Genomic DNA, 15,344 nt, shown 5'->3' with positions numbered 1-15,344 from the left:
AAGTTCACCTGTTCATTGCACAATTTTTATCCATGTCCTATATATAGGAACCATCAAATATGCTGGAGGACTTCCTCTGACTCCTTAGTACCTCCAGTATTAGTGCAGAACTCAGATAATCCAGATATTGTTTTTAATTATGGTGATAAATAATCCACATCCTTTTTAAATCATATATGCCCTTTATATTTTTTCAACATGTGTTGCATGTTCAATCACTTGTCATTATTGGAATTAACTTACATGCAACTTACAGGTGGAAAATATATTTTGAGTTTTATCATCTCTACTTGTTTCCTTATCACAGGTTTAAAAGCTGAAGTTTTTATGAGCCTATTGAAAAGGAAAATTTCTGAGTAATCCATGAAGATATTAAAATTTCTGTAAAGTACTTTCCATGATGATGAGATGTAGCATGGTTTCAGGAGAAGAAATATAGACTTAGAGTCAGAAAATCTTTGTTCAAGTCACAGCTTTGCCATGATCTGTGTGACATTTTCAAATCACTTAACTACTGTGAGCCTCAGTTTACATATTAATCATATGGTAATAATGCTTCACTATGTGATTTTGTGAGGAAAGTGCTACACTATTACTCAGCATAAAACTGTCTGAATGAACACCAAGTATGTACTATGCATGTATGTGTTGGTGCGTGTAACAAAAATGGAACTATTAACCTTGCCATCCTTGATGTAGTATTAGGCGCCAATTGTCTACGTAGGTGCCACTTTCCCACCTTTAATATGGCTTCATTTCAGAAACAATCTGCTTAGCTAGAGCTGCAAAGACCCATGGGATAAGAGGTGCTGCACAAAGGTGAAATATTATTATTTTATTTATTAGGTGTTGATGATGTAATCATCCATGTGTGTTCCATGACACTTCATTGTTTAAAACTCACTCTTTACCACTTAAGGGAAAGAAGGCACATTTCCCATCATATGGACTAAGTTATAGCCACAGTATCACCTGGAAAAAACAAACCCAAGATTCCCTAGGCCATGTTATTACCTCAAGGGCTGAGAACCTAAAAGAAAAGTCAGGAACAATGAACGCATCTAGCAAAAGGCCATGCCATCCAGACACAGGGGGAAAAAACAGAACCAATAGAATCCAGTTCCTATGTGGCTGTTAAAATGCATAGGGAAGAAAACACAGTCATGAATATCTGCAGCAGGAAAAGTCCAAATCTTTGGATAGTCCTGGTATTTAAAGTCTTTCTTAACTTTAAAAGCCCATGATTTTTCAATTAACCATTGAAAACATTGCTGCCATCAACCCTGCCCTCTGTTCTCAGAGATATTTGTAATATATGAGAAAGGAGAGAGGAGATGAAAGGAGGCATGTATATTGTAGTCTAAGACTAGATCTCTTAAAGGGTTAACAACAGCTCTTACAAATTACCTACAAGAAAGTGTGATGCCCTCAGGGTATGATTAGCAAAAGAGGGTATGAGGAATGAATGGAAATCTTATTGGTAAAGTTCCATTGGCTGAGTATCTTATTGTTATTCAACCAAACCTGCAGTTTTCCCTGCGGTTAGGAACATTGTAGAAAGAGCACTTGATTCAGAATCAGAAGACCTGGGTTTGAATCTAGCTTTGATATTAGCCACTTACAGAGTTTGGGGCAAATCTCTTGGCCTCAGCTTCTTCATCTCTAAAATGAAGTTGTTAGACTTATGTCCCTTCAAGTTCTAAAATATATGATCCTAGAAATTGTGGATACATTTAAATAAAATTGTTCTAATATTGTTTGTATCTTTGTTGATTAGATGTAGGTAGAAAATTATCAAGTGTCAGTCAGTCAACATGCATTTGTGGAGCACCTGTGATATTCCCAGCAGTGTCCCAGGTACTGTGGGAATGTAAAGTATATAAACAATTGTCCCTACCATTGAGGAGTTTAAAGTCTAATTGAAGAGATGTGACAATCACATACAACAACTAAAGAACAACTCGAGCATAACCAATATATTATGATCAAAGTACCAGAGTAGGCTTTGTAGAATCTTAACACTTCTCTTGGCATATTGACCCCATTCAGGAAACCTGTGGCAATGTACAGATGGCACCTGCTTCCATCTTCCCTCCATCCCCCAAGATACTGAGACAGATTTTCCACTTACTGTAAATTCATAACATTGTAAAATGAAACTGTATTTTTAAGGGTTGGATTACTTCCTTATTTTCATCAGATGATTCTGCCATATTTTGAGTAGAAAACTGGCCTAAGAAAGGATCTAGAGGAACCAGTACATTGAGTGGTCTCCTTGTGGAAGATTAATGGGAGGATGTGGATAGGAGTCACCCAGAGTGGGCAGGCATAAATGGATTGTTATCTATACTGTTAGAGAGAGTACTCAAACCACTGAAATCACAAATCCATCAATATTGAAAAGAAGGAAAACAGAAATCTTTTAATTAGTACCCATTAGCCTAAACAATATATCTCCACAATTACATACAGTGTTGATCATGAGCATTGCTCTGGTAGAGATCTTTCCCCCCAAGTCTCATTATGATATATTTCTCCCTGCCACTAGAAGCAAATGGTACATACAAATTCTTTGAACTGATTATAACATACAGTTGTATAGACATCCCTATTGAATGAGTCCATCTCTACAAGTGACCCAGTTATGGCATTGCAGATGGATAATGAGTGGTACCCAAAATTAGGAGGAGGAAGTGGAGATTTTGCTGCATGGCATTTAGAAAATTGTGAATTTTTTCAAAGTATTTACAGAAGTTCATTTTTTAAAATATTATCATTCAATAATGCTCCATATCTGTTTTTTAAAAATAGAATACTTGGGGCAGCTAGGTGGCGCATTGATTAGAGCACAGGCTCTGAAGTCAGGAGGACCTGAGTTCAAATCCAGCCTCAGACACTTCACACAATTACTAGCCCTGTGGCTTTGGGCAAGTCACTTAATCCCAATTGCCCTCCAAAAAAAAAAACTAAACCCTAAAAACAATAGAATGTTCTCTGGTTTCTTATCTGTAAAATGAAGTAGTTATGCTAGATAGCTTCTAAGGTCCCTTCTACCTCTAAAGATATAACCTTGTGACTTACATAATCCTTTACAAAAGATAAAATTCTATAGTCCCAAAATTGGCATAAAAGATATCATGGACATGTATAAACAGAAAAAGAGATTAGGGTGGAGGGTCACATAGCACTGTACAACCTAGACTGGACCAAGGCAAAAAACAAGAAGAAAAGTGTATATACAAATTTGAGGGAAAAGATCAATTTCAAATGCAGGGATCAGGCATGAAGCTAAGGTAATAATTCAGCTGGACTTTGAAGGAAGAAAACTAGTTCAACATATTGAGGGGAGTAAGATTGTGCTCCAACATTGGGGATAGCCTGTGTAAATATCTGGAGTCAAGAGATGAGATATGTAAGATCTGTTGTTAACCATTTAAAAAATTTCGTCTTTGGCTATAATATCCATGCCTCCTTTCATTTCTTCTCTCTTTTAGGAAGTGATATGAAGGATGGATTGGAGAACAAATAGATGAGGCAGGAAAACAATTAGGAAGCTATTAGAAACAGTCCGAGCATAAGCTAATAAGAGCCTGAACCAATATGCTGGATATTTGAGTGCAGAGGAGGCAGGTATAAGAGGCAGAATCAAAAAGGCTTCATATCTGGTTGGATATTTTTGGTGAGATAAGGTGAGGAACATGTGGAATTTCAGATGCCTACAGGCCATCTAGTGTAAAAGGTTCAATAGACTTCTGGTGATCTGGGATTAGACTGAGAAGATGGTAAAATTAGAAGCTGGTTTTATGGGGGAAAATAGGTAAACCATTGGTTAATTTTATTTTTAAAAAGGGAAAAAGAAAAACAAATTACTAATATAAAAAATGAAAGGGATGAATTTACCATCAATGAAGAAGAAATTATGACAATTGTTAGGAGTTATATTGTCCAATTATATGCCAATAAATTTGACAATCTAAATGAAATGGATGAATATTTACAAAAATGTAACTTACCCAGATTAACATAAGAAATAAAATAAATAATCAAATCTTAGAAAAATAAATTGAACAAGCCATCTATGAATTTCAAAAAAAAATCTCTAGGGGGCAACTAGGTGGTGCAGTGAATAGAGCACTGGCCCTTGAGTCAGAAGGACCTGAGTTCAAATCTAGCCTCAGACACTTAACACAAAACTAGCCATGTGACCTTGGGCAAGTCACTTAACCCCAAATGCCCTACCTTCTCCCCTTCAAAAAGCTAAAAAAAAAAAAAAAGAAAGAAAAAATCTCTAGGACCATATGGATTCTCAAGTGAATTCTACCAAACATTTAAAGAACAATTAATCTTAATATTCTATAAACTATTTGGAAAAATAGGTGAAGAAGGAGCCCTACCAAATTCCTTTTATGACACAAATATGGTACTGATACCCAAACCAGAAACAGCCAAAGAAGAGAAACTATAGACCAATTTCCCTCATGAATTTTGATGCAAAAAAAAGAAATTCATAAAATGATAGCAAAGAGATTATAGCAGTATGTCATAATGATCATACACTATGACCAGGTGAGATTTATACCAGGAATGCAAGGATGTTTCAATATAAAGAAAAGTATCAGTATAATTGACCATATATCCATTACAAAACCAACCGAAATCTTATGAGTATCTCAATAGATGCAAAAAAAAAAAAAAAGCATTGGACAAAATACAACTAAAAACTACATGAAACTATTAAAAACTTTAGTAAAGTTGTGGAATACAAATTAAATCCACATAAATCATCAGCACTTCTATATATTACCAACAAAGCCCAGCAGCAAGAGATAGAGAAATTCCATTTAAAATAAACTATAAGGAATATAAAATAATTGGGAGTCTTCCTGCTAAGGCAAAGCCAGAAACTATATGAACACAACTACAAAACACTTTTCACATCAATAAAGTCTGATCTGGGGCAGCCAGGTAGCACAGTGAGTAAGAGCACCGGCTCCAGTGTTGAGAAGACAATCCCAGGCTCAGACACTTAGCACCCACCCAGAAACACCTGGCCGTGTAACGTTGAGCAAGTTACTTAACCCCAATTGCTTAGGGGTGGCCAGGTGGCTCAGCGAGTTGGGATGGATCCAGTGTTGGGATGACCAGGATCAAATCCGGGCTCAGATACTCAGCACCACACCCAGAAATAATAATTGGCCATGTAACCTTGAGCAAGTTACTTAACCCTGATTGCTTTAAAAAAAAATAAAGTCTGATCTAAACAATTGGAAAGGGGGACTAAGGAGACAAACCAATCCTGAATATATGGATTCGGGAGTCATCTAAAGAAAAATTTTAATTAAACCCATGGGATGAGGTTGCTAAGAGAAAAGAAGGAAAAAGAGGAGGAGGAGGAGGAGGAGGAGGAGGAGGAAGATCCAAAACAGAATCTTGGGGAATATTTGAAAAAGATTTTTCCTGATATTCAGGAATTAAGGAAACTATCAATAATTTCAATTGTGATGACACAAAAAACTGGAATAGGGAGACAGGTCTCCATAAATGGTACAATGGGTGGAGTCAGAAGGACTCATCTTCCTGAGTTCAAATCTGGCCTCAGACATTCACTAGCTAGGTGACCCTGGGCAATCAGTTAACCCTGTTTGCCTCACCTTCCTCATTTGTAAAATGAGTTAGAGAAGGAAATGGCAAATGACTCTAGTATCTCTGCCAAGAAAATCCCAAATTAGGTCATAACGTATCAGACATGACTGAAAATGACTGAAAAACAACAAACCTCCATTAGGAGATTAATTATTATCAATCTCTCAAAATCGGTATTTCTCTTCATAAATGTGATAAACTGATAAAAGCACCCTTTCCTGTTAACACAATCAATTTATTAAAGAAATAATGTGATATATAAATGCTAGACCTGCAGTATAGAAATCTGAATTCTAGTCCTGGCTATGTCAATAACCTTAGGAGAATCTTTTGATCTCTCTGGCCAGCACTTTCTTTTTATCTATAAACTAGTAAGGTTCAACTAAATGATTTCATTATCTGCCTTTACTAGAGCCTGGCATGGTGTCTAATACTGAGAAGTCATTTAATAAATACTTGTTGAATTGAATTGAATCTCTTTCTACCACTATGTTTAAATGAAAACAATGGCCAAGCATATTTTTTTATTTGATTTGGATTAAAAAAAACTTCAAGGAAGCTGAATTCTATGAAGCATTTTTGTCACTAGTTCCTCCGTTTCCTGGTGTGACCCAGCCAACGTCTTATCATTTGGACACCAATCTGAAAGTCAAGGCCTTTTTGGTATCTAATGCTGTCATGGGTAATCCTCCAGTTTCTACTGTTTCACTTCCGCCATTTTTCTTGTGTCCCTAGGGCCCTGGGATACCCAGCATATCTTAAATACATCAGACATAAAACATACAAATGTAAATTAAGTTTCAATCTTTCCACATAGGAAAAAGACAGCCATTATAATGAAACCCCGATGTGCTCATCTGAAAGCTTAATGGAGGTTCATAGAAAAATATCATCCATTGAAGAGCTTCAAGAAAAAAGCCTAAAGTCTTTCTTCCCAAATACTTTGCTGCACATGGACTTCAAATAATTCTTGGTCCATTTCATTATAATGTCAAAGGCCAGCTGTACTTACATTGTGAAGCTATAAAATAAAGAGAGACTTTGTTTGGAACAGTCTCACCTATGAAATCATAGGTGGGAAATTATAGTTGTTCTCCATGCAATTTTCTTTGCTTTGTTTTGCTTTTCCTTCCTATTGCTTATTCTCAAAAAAAAAAAAAAAACAAGGAAATTAAAATATGAAAGTTAAGGTGAGAAAAATTTTAATAAAGTTGTGCAAATGCTGACTTGGTGGTTTACAGTGAGACAATCGCTTGCCATCCATTTCACATGAAGTCATCAAAGAACTCCATGGTACATGCAGTAGAAATAACTACTCTGGGAATCAAACAAACTCAGCCCTAGCCTCAGATCTGTCTGTCACTCAGCCTCAGTTTTTTTTTTTTTTTTTAAGCAATCGGGGTTAAGTAGCTTGCTCAAGGTTACCCGGCCAGGTGTTTCTGGGTGGGTGTTAAATGTCTGAGCCCGGGATTCGATCTCCAGGTCATCCCAACACTGGATCTGGTGCTCTTACTCGCTGTGCTACCTGGCCACCCCTTAGCCTCAGTTTTTTTTAATCTGTAAAATTAGAGCATCAAATTAGCCAATTGCTAATTTTCCTTCTACTCTGACTAAAGTTGATATAAGCACCAAGAGTAAAAGGAGGCAATTGTAGGACTTCAAAAATCTGTCAAAAGAGAAGTATTTCCTGGGTCTAGCCCTTCTGTTCCTCCTTGCTGAAACATAGAAAGATGCTTCCCTACCTTCTCCCTAGCTAGGGCCAGACAGAAACTAAGGTGGGGATGTGGGAGGGAAGCCCATAAACTGACCTGTCGGTTACACAAGTTGCTTAAGTATATCTATCCCAGAGTTCCCCACCTGTCTTTAGATTTTGATGACACATGTCTTCCCTTTCAGGATAACTGATAAGATCCACTCTATTTTCTCCCTCTCTTCTGCTCCTTTCTTTTCTTTTTTCCTCCTCTCCTTCCCTTTTTCCTTCTCTTTCTTTCTCTTCATTTTTAAGACTGGGATTTCTTATTTTTCCCAGACTGCAAAGGCCTCTCATGAGCCCAATCCCATTCTGCCTGGCCAGAATCTTTGACCTACCTCATTTCTGACCTGAGCTGGTTTGTGCCTTCTTAAGCACCCTGGTAGCCCCACTCAGAGGGGGCTTACCACATTAATGCCACACTTACTGTGGACATCTGATTAACTTAGGCACTGCAGTTAAGAGGTCCTGAGCTCAAGAGATCCGCTAGTCTCAGCTTCCTTGACAGCAAGGATTATGAACTGCTCCATTCTGTTTTCAACAGGAATTAGAGAGTGGTCTATTTAACTGGTCTATTTCCAACAAGTGGTTCCATGAAATGCTGTCTTAGAAAATTTTGTCTGCTATTTATAGAACTTTGTTTTGTATATTAAACTTCATGTGGTAATATCTTTGAGGTAAAAGAACTCCAGCATAGGAATTCCCTTCATCAACCTAAGGACTTATGACTTAGTAGAGAAACCCTAAGGAGTTTCCTCAGACAAAGAGCAGCAGCTGAGTAACTAATGTAGGGTCAGATATAAATTATATAAACAAATATTATTAAGTACCTTCTCCATGCCAGGTACTGTGCTGGTTTTTACAACTAGGAAGTTTTAGAGGTAAGGTTTGAACAAAGGTCTTCCTGAATTGTTTCCCTAAAATCTATCCACCACCTTTCCTCTAAGCATCACACTAAACACCAAATTGTTTTCCCCTTTTTGTCACTGCCACACTTATCTCTTACTATCAAAACCTTTGGTGTTTGTGCTTTTAAAAATCTTTTATTAAAAAATCTCTGGGTAGCATCATGAGATTTTGTGATTACATGAAATAACACCTCAAACCCATTTATGTAATACAAATATTCTTATGTGCATGCGGTTGATTCATTATGAGATAATATCTTCATAGTTGGGGAAATATGGTGCAAACAGATTGGAAGAGCACTGTGTTTGGAGTCAAAAGACAAGGATTCAAATTCTGGTCTTGACACTCTTTAGCTCTGTGACCTTGGCCAAGTCACTTCACTTTACTATGCTTCATTTCTTTTGCTGCAAAATGGAGATAATATGTCTTGTACTACCCACATAACAGTGTTATTGGAAGAAAGCACTCTGTAGGCTTTAAAGAACAATAGAAGTGAATCACTAGCATAATAATGGTGGTGATTATTATTCTCTATATAGCATCTCAATAAATGATGTGCTCACAGTACTGGCTAAAGCTTTAGCTTTCAGTTTCCTGGCATTTTTGTATAAAAACGGATATGTCATGAATGCAACTTTCTGCATTTAATATTTGAATGGATTCTCAAGCAGAATGGGGGAAAAAATGAGCAAATCAAAAAGAAAAAATGCCCTTCATGGAAAAATGCTTCTATTATCTGAATCATGTTACTATTGTACAAGCTTCTTTTTTGAGGGAATGTCTATTCATTCTCTTCATAAACATTTCCTAAGGACAAAAGTATTTTCTGAACATATGGGCTCTGTCTCTGTTTTGGATATAAAAACTTCTGGCATTTTGCTGACTTCATTTCGTTGTGAGTCACCCTGTAGTTTTCTATAAACATCAGGGTATTTTCATCAATTAGGAATAACTGAGATATTTTCAGCATAACATTGCTATCACGATGCCTTTTCTAGATTTGTAAGTGATCATCCTTTGTTCCATATTCCTAATTATTTTTTAATTCATATTGTAGATTTATTCCCTGTTGCTGAACCAGATGGTCTCAATGGGTCTTCTGTTGATCTTCAAATAGCATAGTGCCTGCTCTAAGGCTAAGCATAGTTGAAACAAAGACTATCCATGTCTTTGGTATAACTAAGCCATAGAGTAGAAGCATCCATTTTCGTGGTCCTCTCAGGTGCTCTCAACATAGAGAACCATAATAAATAGTTTCTATGCCTTAACATGTTTTGACTCTTGTTTACAAGGGGAATGGATGTATCTAAATCTCCAGGCTTCCATGAGAAGAGGTGACAAGGGATAATTTTAAACTTTCTACTTTAAAGAAAAGTAATATACTACATAATTAACTCACTTCCTTTTCCCATTCTGGTACCAGTCAATTAGTCAGTCAAGTATCATTTATTAGGTAACTATTATGTGCCAAGATCTGTGCTAAATACTGTGAATATAAAGAATGCCCTCCCCCCTCCAAATAGTCCTTGATCTCAAGAGGCTCACAGCTTGATGAATGAACACATGAAGACTATGTACAAACAAGATATGTACAAGATAAATTGAGATAATCAACACAGGAAAGGCTCCAGGTTTAAAGAAGACTGGAAAAGGCCTTTTTGCAGAAGGTGGGACTTTAAGAGAGACTTTAAAGAAGACAGCTAAACTAGGAGGCAGAAATGAAGAGGGAGAATATTCCAGGCAGGAGGGTGGGCAGTGAAAATACTTGGAGTCAGGAGATGAAATCCTCATTTGAGGAACTAAAAGGAGGCCAGTGTCACTGGTATGTAGGATATTTGGAGGTAAGTAAGGTGTAAAAAGACTGAAAGGTAGAAAGGGGCCAGTTTATAAAGGGATTTCAAAGTCAAAAATTATTTTATATTTGATATGGAGCTAATAGGAGACACTATAATTTATTGAATAGGGAGATGAAATGGTTAAACCTGAATTTTACGGAGAAAATTTGACAGCTGAGTGGAGGGTGGATTAGAGTGGGGAGAGAATTGAGGCAGAGAAATTAACCACTTGGCTACTGCAATTGTGCTGGCATGAGATAGTGAGGACCTACACTTGGGTAGTTGCAGTGTCAGAGGAGATACGGAGCATATACAAGAGGTACTGTAAAAGTACAAAAGATGGGACTTCACCACTGATTGAATAATGTTGGAAAGGGCGGGTGGCATGAGAGAGATTGAAGAATCAAGGATGATATCTAGGTCACAAGTCTGGGTGACTGAAATCATTATGGTACTCTAAGTGGTGGTAAGAAAGGAAAAGGGGAGAGTTTAGAGGGAAAGATGAGTTCCATTTGGCATGTTGAATTTAAGATGTTCATAGGATATCTGGTTTGAGATGTCTAATAGGTAGTGGGAGATGTGAGACAGGAAGTCAGAAGAGAGGTTAGGACAAGACAAGTAAGGTTAAAGTCATCAACATAAAATAGTCATTGAATCATAGGAGTTATGGAGTTCACCAAGTAAAATAGTGTAAAAGAGTCCAGAACAGACGGAACCTTGAAGGACCCCTATGGTTAGTGGGTGTAATGTGGATGAAATTCTAGCAAAGGAGACAGAGAAAGAACAATGGGACCAATAAGAGGAGAACACGGAGAGAACAGTGTCATAAAAACCTAGAGAAAAGAAAGTTAGGTCTTCCTGACTCCACATCTCTTACTCTATCACTATGCTACATAGCTGGTGAAATTATCTACACTCAAGACATCAGCATGTGGGTTAAGCCCATAGTTGTCCTTATCTACAACTCATTGAAAAGAATGGTTGAGGGAGAAAAAAGAAGGGAAACACTTGGGTAGAATGTTAGAAAAACACTTGTCTTATGTGTATTACACATACTGGAGAGGATCATGATAAAGTGATGGCCTAGAAATCAAGAAGACTCAGACTCAAAGATGCTTTAGGCACTCACTAGCTATGTGACTCTAGCCAAGTCACCTCATTTCTCTGCATCTCCATTTCCTCATTTTGTAGCAGCAAGCACCCCAGCATCCCCAGGGTCCTTGCCAGCACAGGTTCTTGGATCTGCTTTGATAAAGGAAAGCAACTCAAAATAGGTTAACAAGCTTACTTTAATCAGTCAAATATGTATCGTTTACCTAGTTCAGGGGAAAAAGGTCAGCACCCTGAACTTCAGAATATACAGACAGAATTATCAAGACAGAAACAGATCAAGTAGACAGATTTCCAAACTGTCCAACAATTACATCCATACCAAATCATCATCTGGGTTTTTCAAAGCCAGGGGACTCTCAACAACGGCCTCCCAGAGTTTTATCTGATCAAATCACAGAACACTTCTCAAAGTGAGCCCCAAAACAAAGCCTCAAATCAGGGTTTATATAGCCTTCTCCTGGCTCACAGAATGTAACAAACCTCTTGACCCACTGGCCAATCAAAAAGTATCTACTGAAAAACAAGCCTCCCACCCCAGGCTCCAAGTGTACTTTAGCCTAGGGGCAGGGAAGATCTTTAAATATGCATTTCCATTACAGCACTCACTAGCTATGTGACTCTAGCCAAGTCATCTCATTTCTCTGCATCTCCATTTCTTCATTTTTCAAATGGGAATAATAATAATACCTGCAGTATCCATCTTGCAAAGCCATTATTAGGCTAAAATGAGATAATGGTCATACAAGGATTTGCAAACTTCAAAGCATTACAGAAATGCAAGTTATCATCATCATTACATTTAGTCTATTAGTTCTTAATATATTTCTCCTGTTTCCTTAATTTCTTCCCAAAATAGTCAGCCAACAATCATTTTAAAAATGTTTTTATTAATTGCCTATTGTAAACCAGGCAATACCCAATAAGGATGAAATTTAATTCAGTTTCTATCTATTCAGAACCTACAACTGCTTGACATTTTACAGGGTACAAAAAAAGGAAGAAATAGTTCCAGCCTTCAGCTGACCAATAAGTATTTAGGGACTAATATGTGCCAGATACCATACTAGGATACAATTACAAAGAATGAAAAAATCACTTCTCATGAAGTTTTTATACTGTTTGGGGTAGATTTTACAGTAGTCACATAAACTAGGGTGCAGGGAAATATGTGTTAGGTGTTTTAAAATACATCTAATGTTTTGTCAGGTTTCAGATGAGGAAATGATCATATATACTTGGGGAAACAAAAGAAAGCTTAACAGAGGAGGTAGTATTTAACCATGATGAAAGTTATTTATTTAAACTGAATTGAATTGAATTGAAAAGAGATACAAGGAAAAGGCAATCTGGGGTTATGAGTGTGTAAGTTTAAAGATACATATGAACTGATGCAGAGTAAAGTGAGCCAAACCCAAAGAATAATTTATGGCAATGAGCAATTTTGAGGACTTTTATAAACTGATGAAGAATGAAATTATCAGAATCAGGAGAGCAATTTTTACAATGACAACATTGTAAAAACAAATAACATTTAAAGCTGTAAAAATTATGATTGATACAGTTACTACTCATGATTCCAGGGAATTGATGAAACATGCTATCTATTGAAGAGAGGTGAGAGCCTTAAGGTAAAGAATGAACCATATATATATATATATATATATATATATATATATATATATATATAGCCATTGGGAAATTTGTTTTGCTTGAATATGCATATGTGTTAATGAGATTTTTTTCTTTTTTAATAGAACAAACTAAGAAGAAAAATAGGTTTTTGTTCACCTTTTTAGAGACATGGAGGAGGGACTATACAAATGTGAAATGATGCATGCTCTATCACATGAGGTAACCACATTTTTGTTTTACTTTGTTATAAGAGACCTCTCACAGAGTGTGAATAATTTGCAAATTATGTACTATAAAAACAAAACACATCAATAAAACTGAAAGTGGGTCAAAAAAAGAGGAAATAGCATAATCAAAGGCACAAAAGAAGAGATGTGGTGTTGGAAGAGTAGTCTTGTGTTCTTTTGTATCTTGTAACCCAAATATGGTAATATGCCCCCTGAAATGCATAACGTGAAGATCCGACTACCTTGTTTTCCACTTTATTACAGATAAAGATTGGCTGTCTGGATCCAGATGTCATTTACTCAAAGCTTCATATCCTAAAAGAACTTAGTTGATTAGGACCAGGGAAGAAAAATCAAAGATTACAGACATTGCTTAGTCTACTCACCTCTCATTTTATAGCTAAGGCAACAGAAACTTAGAGAGATAAAACTACTTATCCAGTTTCATTTTTAGCTAGTATCTAACTTGGAATGAAAAAGCATCATTATTTCCATTTCCATGTTCCAAGATTCAATAGCTCTCTGAAATTTGACTTTTGGGTCAGGGTTTTCAATTTCTTCTTAGAGTCCCCCCTGCCCCACCTCAATCTGGTTCCTTCTCTGTATTGATTCTGGTTGGTTAGAAGCAGCTATGAGTTACCTTTTTTTTTGGTGGGTGTGATCTGGACTTGGAGAGAGGACATGAGGAAAAAGTTAGGTAAATCCAAGAGAAGGTAATTCTATATTACCCTCTCATACACACATTCAAATAATCATCTTCCACCCCACAGTGAAAAATATAACCTGAGTCCTTTTTTACATGATGAAAGAAGAAATCTGAGGGAAAACCTTTATCTTCCCAAAGAAACTTCATTAATACATGAATTTTCCTTCTTCCAGATAATCATATTTTCAAATCAAGACTATTCAACATTTTTAAAAGACCCAGCAAAAGAGATGATGAGTAAAACTCTAATGTTACCATTTATTTTAGAAACATTTTGCAGCTCATTTCCTCCACCTGTTAGATTTTCCCTTTGCCTTTCCTCTGACTGTATTACAGGGGTAACATTCACTCAACTGAAAAGTGTGTCATAGAAGGACCTTTGTGAACCAATTGATTCTACCCCATTCTTTTGTTTTGTAAAGGGAAGAGTGGAAGGTAGAAGAAAAAAAATATAGCTCCTAAAGATGAAACTTCTGCAATATTCTCTTTGCCACAATCTAACATTGCCTCACAAAGTTCCACTTACCAGCATTCAGATTCCTTCCTTCCTTCTTTTCTTCTTTCCTTCCTTTTTTCCCACTTCCTCTGTTTCTTTCCTTCTCCTATATCTCTCCCACACCATCTGTCTAATTCTGTCTATCTCTTTGGCTCTATCTTTGCCTATGTGTCTATCTCTGTCTCTGTCTCTCTCTTTGCATCTGTTGTCTCTCTGTCATTCTCTCTCTGTCCACCTCTTCCCACTCACCCCACTGTAGCTCCAAATATTGCTTTCCCCCATCTCCCATTCCCTTTTCATTGAAACATGAAGTCTCTAACTGCTAATGAAGAAAGGATCCCAGACAATGTAAACAAATCTAATGCTATTTCATGACAAGTTTCAAAATTAGGTACCTTGAAATCTGAACATTCTGTCAGCTCCTAAATGTCATCAAACTATCATAAAATGTCATTATTTATCTCAATTCCTTTTTTCTTTTTCAGTATGTTACTGAGACAATGAGCCTCATAGCTATGGTACATACTGCCTTCCATAAACAATGATGTTACTGACCTACCAAAATCAGAATATGTGTTTTCCCCTAGAAGCAAATATGCATGAGCCAGGTATACTTTTCATTTAATGTATATCCACTTTTCTGAAATGACTAGTGATTATAGTATTTCATGGTTCATAGCCATATAACATCACTGGAAGAAAATTGGTACTAAAAAAGCAGATTTTAATATAAAGGAACAACATGGGATGGTTGAAAGCCTCATGCAATATCAACACAATCTAACCAATTTCCTTAATTGAGTTGAATTGAGTTCTGTGACAAAAATCTTCATTCCTGTTCAGTATTGCTTAAGATATATGTACTGATTGACTAACCAGACTACGCATTCAACTATATGGCATAAGCTGGAAAATGGCAATCTTAATAATTTTTTTCTGTGTAAGTTATTAAGCTCATGTCTTTTGTGTGAGCATGCATCTTATTTAGTGAGTAACTCCTTAAAGAATTCCAGGATATGATCAGTAAAATGTC

General features: G+C 36.6%; 1 long non-coding RNA gene across 4 annotated transcripts in view; it reads right to left on the bottom strand.

Moving 5' to 3' along the window:
* Nucleotides 1–14,455, bottom strand: part of LOC138154893 (uncharacterized) — a 311,748-nt gene extending 297,293 nt beyond the window's left edge. For all 4 annotated transcript variants that reach the window (XR_011166705.1, XR_011166703.1, XR_011166706.1 and 1 more), the window contains exon 1: nt 14,342–14,455. This is a non-coding gene — a long non-coding RNA (uncharacterized lncRNA). The remainder of the gene's footprint in view (nt 1–14,341) is intronic.
* Nucleotides 14,456–15,344: the final 889 nt, after the last annotated feature.

The sequence above is a fragment of the Petaurus breviceps genome, unplaced genomic scaffold (assembly GCF_028583685.1).
Source record: "Petaurus breviceps papuanus isolate PSGF00001 unplaced genomic scaffold, PetGlider_PUasm1.0 91133, whole genome shotgun sequence".
NCBI lineage: Eukaryota > Metazoa > Chordata > Mammalia > Diprotodontia > Petauridae > Petaurus > Petaurus breviceps.
This window is presented reverse-complemented; position numbering and strand designations above follow the sequence as displayed.